Source organism: Prinia subflava, chromosome Z (genome assembly GCF_021018805.1).
Source record: "Prinia subflava isolate CZ2003 ecotype Zambia chromosome Z, Cam_Psub_1.2, whole genome shotgun sequence".
In the NCBI taxonomy this organism is placed as follows: Eukaryota; Metazoa; Chordata; class Aves; order Passeriformes; family Cisticolidae; genus Prinia; species Prinia subflava.
In genome coordinates this window covers 24,510,622-24,517,195 of record NC_086283.1, presented here as the reverse complement: position 1 = coordinate 24,517,195, position 6,574 = coordinate 24,510,622, and positions in this window count along the sequence as shown.

The following is a 6,574-nucleotide window of genomic DNA, read 5'->3' as shown; positions in this document are numbered from 1 at the left end:
CTCAGAAATTAGGTAATGTGGAAAGAATTTTCAGGACATACACAACTACTGTGAAAATGGGATAATGATGCCTTGCACTGACCACAGAAATCATGAATACTGTAAAAAAAAATAAAAATCCCTGGTCCAAGTGCCATGTACAGCAATTGTACATAGTGATTTGTGTATATCCCCCATTTTTTGAAACTCTACAATACATTACACCTGTAATTTCAACTCAAAAAGAAGAAAGAACTCTAACCGAATTAAAATTTTGTGGTTCTATATTTAAAAATTTGGGGTTTTTTACTATACTGAAAATAAACTTGTTTATAAGTTTACTTAGTATAATGATGCACAGTTTACCACTGAGATCTCTCAGCTTTCCAGTTTCCTCACTGGTTCCCCCAAGAACTATCACAGCAAAGCCTCTGCACTGCTCCCCCTGAGTACTCCCAGCAGTCCCACCACAGCATCCCTCTCCATGTCACCTCCCTGGCAGCCCCACCCTTCACAGCCCTCCTCTGTCACCTCAGGGCCTCTCCCCCGTCCACTGCCTGTCCCCAGGGGTCACCACAGCACAGACACACCACTGTCCTGAAAACCCATGGTCAGGGCCTGCAGGGAGCTGCAGGGAGAAGAAAGATCAGTGAGGAATCTTCCATGGCAGAACCAAGGGAATAGGAGTGGGATGGTCACCTTGAAACGAGTTGAGGAACACTCACAAAAGCCTCAAAGGTACTATGCTCTCGACGCAGAATGTGAAAGGGGGGTGGTGAACCATAAATCAGAAGCTGGTTGCAATATCCATGTCTGGGTCTCAATTATATGAATAAAATGAGACACAATCGTTGGATGATTGGATGGATGGATGGATGGATGGATGGATGGATGGATGGATGGATGGATGGATGGATGTGTCTGTTCCCATGTGATCTGCACTTGTTGGATGCTGCATATCTATCTGTCAAAATTAGTCTGGAGCCTTAATTAAGAAATACTGAGGAAGGGATTATAAACCTACATTTTAGTACCATTGCTGTGGGTTTGATAAGTGGAATCTGCTTTTATGTCTTGTTCCTCTTGAAGGTCCTTAAATGGATTTTTTTTTCCATGCTAAATTGGGTATTTAAGGGAAAATCCTTTGATAAGCAGTATGGGAGACTGGTCCTCGGTCAGCAGTATGTCAGTGAGAGACGCCTGAGCCATTATTTGCTCAAAATAGAGGAACAAAAGAGGAACAGCCCTGTGTTGTATGTTATTATGTGAATGATCTCTGGTTGATTTCTGGTTGACATTAAGGAGAACCAAATTAGCCACTGGCTGAGGTACTAGGAAGGTACAGCCTTCCCGAACCGCCTAGCGTGTATTCCACTCTTGAACCTGCTCAGAAACTCAAGCTCCTGCAGACCCGTGTCTGTTCCAGGAGCCTGGCTGCCTGGACTCTACAGCAAACCTGCTGCCCGAAGTCAGCAGAGACATCAAGAGGCATTTCAAAGAAGTTAACACCCATACCTTCACCCATCGAATCGTTTGTAAAGACATTAGACACATCTTCCCTCTCAAGGACAAAAGGACAAAGGGACAAAGAGTCCCGGCGCTGCGGCGGCGGCAGCAGCGACTCCGCCGACTCATTCCCTCTTCTGCTCGTCCCCCTCCTCTCCCAGCCCCCCTCTCCCGTTCCCGGTCTCTCTCGCCCTCTGCCGCCCCGGCTCGTGGCGCCCCCCGTCCCCGCTCCTCCCGGGGGAGCCGCCCCGGCCCCGCGCGCCCCGGCCCCGCCGCTGCCACCGCCCCTTGCGCGCTCCCCGCCCGGAGCTCGGCCGATCGGAGCCCGCTCCAGAGGGGGAAGCCCAGCCCGGGAAGGGCGGAGACCCGCCGGACCCCGGGAAGGAGCAGGTACCGGGTGGGACCGCTGCCGGGGAGTTGACCAAGTCAGCCGAAAGTGGCCGGAAGGTCCAGAAGTTACTCCGGCGCAGAGGGGAAGCTCTCTCTCTTCACCTGTCAAACCAGCTTTGCGCAAGGGGAAATGTCACATTTGAGTGGAAAGTGACCTGAGTGCGATCGGACAGGCCTGGAGGTGACACTGCCATCAGCCCTGCGACCAGATAGCACGGCCAGCGTGGGGGGACAGAGCTGGTGTCACCCGCGGGGACCTTGGTCGTGTCCTGCACACCTTCGGGATGCTTCTATGGCCGTGGGTTTGTTCGGATTTTGAGCGGGTTCGGAAGAAGAGTGTGTCTTAGCGGCTTGTTTGATTTTCTGGCGTTTTTCTAAGAGTGTTGATTTGGGCTTTGCTTTTGTTAAACCGATGTTTCGAAAGCTCTTTTGTCGGAGTCCAGGACATCCCTTTGGCCGCCCTGGAGGGTTTGGAGCTCGAAAACCCTACATACCTCAGGGAACAGCAACCCCGAGGTGAATCTCAGGGAAAAGCAACCCCGAGACTCTTTGGCTGCGGAGCCCCCGCTAGCGCCGGGCGGGGGGAGCCCCGGAGAGCGGCGCTGGCTGCAGTCGACACTGGGTGGCAGGAGGCTCCCGCGAAAGGCTTCTGTCCGGGTCGTTCGTCCCTTCCCAGCCCATCCCCTCCAGCACCCCCGGGACTTATCCAGGACCCCCTCGTGCCCGCCTGCGCCCCCCTCCACGTGCTCTGGCCCCCCAAGTGCACACTTAGCCCCCCACCCCACTCACGCCCGGGCACCCTGCGGCCCCACCGTCACTGCACAGCCAGGGCTGGGTGTGCAGCTGCGCTCATGGGCGTGCCAGACTGCCCGGGGGGATGCTCCGAGGAGTGCACGCCTATTCCAGGGTCACTCAGGCCAAGGCTGGGCCCTGGCTTAGCGGGTGAGCAGAGGGAGCACATCCCTCCCGCTGTTCAGTAAACTGGGGGATGTCTGCCCGTGGGGGATTAGCGGCTCCAAGAACTTGTCAGAGCACAGGGACCTTCCATCTGAGAATGTCCCTGAACTGCAGCCTCCCACCAACCTCTTGCTGTTGTGAGAGAGTCCTGTTCTTCCTGCTTCTCCGCTGTGGATGCACAATACTTGACCCAAACTTGAAGCACCCGAAGGGACCAGAAGGGTATTGAGGTGTAAAATGCAGCCCAAGGGCAGGAAAAGGAGCAGTTTGGGCTTTTGTGATGTGAATCTACCAGGAGCTGCCTACACATCCACATCCTGAAATTTAATTTTTTTTTTAAGCTAATTCAGTGGGTGAGAGCTGCCCATGGCTGTATTGCCCAATAGTTACCCAGTGTCAGCAGTAAATCTCATGTTCCCTTTTGCAGAGAAGGCACTTGCAAGTCACCTTTGACTCTTACTCCTTGGGAGCAGCCGGTCTCTGATACTTCCACAAAATCTGGTGGGGTTTTTGTTTGTTTTGTTTTGTTTGTTTGTTTTGGTTTTTTGTTTTGTGTGGTTTTGTTTTTGTTTGTTGGTTTGGTTTGTTTTGGTTTTGGTTTTGGTTTGGGTTTTTTTGCTTTAACTGACTCTGCGTTTTCTAGGAAGGAGGACCTGTGAGCATGTGACCTGTGACCAGCCACTCTGGGATGTTTGACAATGTGCCACACTCTGCTTTAGGGCTCCAAGTAGCAGAAGATGGGTTCTGTGGTCGTGCAGCAGGTGGCACGGTTGAAGCCACCTCTGCTGCTACATATTTCCGTGGTCAGGAGGCTGCCTCTGCACTACTGCCTTCCCATAGGATTGTGGACATCCAGTGCTGATGCCCGGAGGAACATTTGTCAACAGGATACAAACATGCTTTATGCTGTTGCCAGATCAAGAGGAACAAATAAATGTGCAATGGGACAAATAAATAGGAAAGGACTCAGGACTGCACTGCCAGGATAGCCTGAAGTAGTAAAGCACATGAGAAATCCCTCAGGGCAGAGGGCAGAGTGGATTGCCCAGGCCCTGCTTGAAAGCCTGAGATGATGGGGAAGGGTGACATTCTATTAGGGAACCACTAATGACCACCTCTTCAGCATTTCCTGAAAATTACAGTAGGTTGGCTGGTCCCTGGAGGAGTACTGTGATGTCAGCAGCCAGAAATCCTGTGGAACCGGCCAGACTGGCAAATGCATGAAAGTCAACTAATCTGCTGTTTTATCACTGCTCCGCCTCCAAATCCCCATCCACTTCAGGCATCAGAGGGAAGCTAATTGACTTGGGCTTCCTTTTTGGGCTCAAACACGTTGGTTGACTTGGCTATTTTCTCTCATTTTTGTTTCATACAAACAGATCAGCTTCGAAAGCTGTGCTGGCGCAGGTGTTATGTGATATATCTATCAAATAACCGGGGAGAGGCCTTGCTTCACCAGGTGCTCACTGCCTGTGAGTGGTCTAGTCACAGTTTTGCTGCCTCTCCCCACCAAATGGGGTGAGAGTTACTGCTGGCAAAGGACATCAGTTGTTGCTCACCTTCCCTCTTATCCTTTATTCCCCAAAGCAGAGGAAAGTGGAGACTTTTGGGCAGCAAGGGCCAATGTGGAGTGGTTTTCCAGGGAATGGGACCTTAGCAGGGGCATGGCACCTTTCCCCAGAGTGGCTTTTGTAGTGAGAAGGGCAGGTGTCCATGGAAATGGCTTTTTGGATGGGCGCTGAGAGTGCTCCAGAGGGTGAGGCTTCCATCTTCACCTTACCTGACCCAAAAAGTTGGACTCTGATCCTCATCCTCCTGCACCCTGCAGATTGGTGGATGGGCATGCTGCCAGACTGTATTTTCTCTTACCGCCTTGGAGACACAGGATAAACTTGGAGGCAGGTGGGAGGTGGTAAGCTCTAGCCTTGGCAGCAACTGGGACAACCCACCTCCTCATCCCTGCCATCTTACTGGTGTGAGAAAATAGGGGCGGGTTGAATGGAGCTCCTCACAAGGACCCCTGTTCTTAGACACCCAGGGAGTTTCTGGGATGCATGCAGGGAAGGAAGCGTGTGCCAGGGGCATGCACTGAGCCATGGACCAGCTGGGCATCACCTCTGTCCCTGGCAGGGAGATGTGCATCCAGGTGTGCACCAGACACCCATGAAGGCAGCTCTCAAAAACCAGTCCAGGGCAAAGGGTCACCTATGTTGGACCCCAGAAAAACCACATGGGGTCTTTCTGTGCTGTGGCCTGCTCTTCAGGTCTCTCCTGGAGAAAAATTCCACGCTGGGGGAGTAACTGGGACAAAATCAAAAGGCTGAGGAAGCTGTGCTGTAGGACACTTCGGGGTGTTTATCATGGTAATGTAAAAAGGGTCTGCAGGCCACACACATGAATATTTGCACATGTGTGTGAGAGCATTGTTGTCTCATTTTTATGTAGAACTACAGCAGTGATATCCAGCTGGAATAAATTCCTCCAAAATTCAGGTACTTGCATGCTGCAGTAGTTCCAGCATGGGCAGGTGAAGGGAGGCAAGTTGCTAGACCTGAGAGCAAAAGTGTGTGAGTTAAATGGGATCCACTTATACAGGCAACTCTGGAGCACAGCAAAGCAGCTACAGAAACCACCTGCAGAAACCCCTGTGTGGAGCGCTGGGGGAATCCAGGAGAAGCACTGCAGCTGCAGGTGAGGTTCTGCACAGACTCTGCTGCAACGTGACAACACAGAATGCTCAGGGCTGTGCAGAGCCATGGTGGGAACAGGGAGATGGGTGGGAAGCAGGATGCACTGCAGGTGCCTTATCTGCTCACCAAAACATGCTGTGCCAGATGGGGAAGGACCAGGACAGGCTTCAATCTACCGCAGCTATAATTAGCCAGGAGGTGAATGAAACCATACAGATGGGGTCCTGGTCACACTGCCTGTGCCAGGAACAGAGGGCGTGGGAGGGATAAGGGCACAGGGGTCACTGGCATTTGGCATGAGGGTGCCCAGTGCTCTGGCAAGGGCAAACTCACAATTCCTGCAGTACAATGTCATGGTTTGCATCTCTGCCAGGGGTCGTCCACTGCTGCTGGCTGAGTCCTTGCTCCCTCCACAGCCATACGTCAGAGAAAAACAGAAAAACACTGCCTTTGCCCATCACGTCAGGGAGAAGTGGAAGGAAAGCACTACAGCTCAAAGCATAGCCATGGTGTTTGTCCATGCCCATGGCAGTATGATTTGCCAACAGCAGGAAGTTCAAAATCTGCTCCTTGGGTTGGGACAAGCCAGCCAGCAGCCAGTAATAAATCCTTCCAAGCAGCCATAAATCACCAAACTGCATCACTGGAAGACATGCCAGACAAGGTACATAGGATAATAAAGGTCAGATGGGACATACCTATCCACAGGGACATAAGACCAAGTATCTGGTGTCTGGGCCTGTTTCTCAGGGCTTGGTACTGCCTCTGAGCAGCTCATGGGCTCTGGGAATCAGCTGAAGCACAAGCCTCTGCAGACTGGCACCACGCTGGGCCAGTCTGGGTGTGTTACTTGCCCTTCTGACCTTATGCTTGCAGGTTGGTGACCCATCTTGCCTCAGGAGCTGCCAGAGGAGAAAGAGCACTTTGCAGGGTTTTCTCTCCATGGTGGCTGGATGTGGGGCAGGGGGGACATTTGAGGATGCTGGCTCACCCTGCCAGGCAGCACCCCCTTGTCAGATGCACAGGTGCAGGTGGCATGGGCACACAGCAGT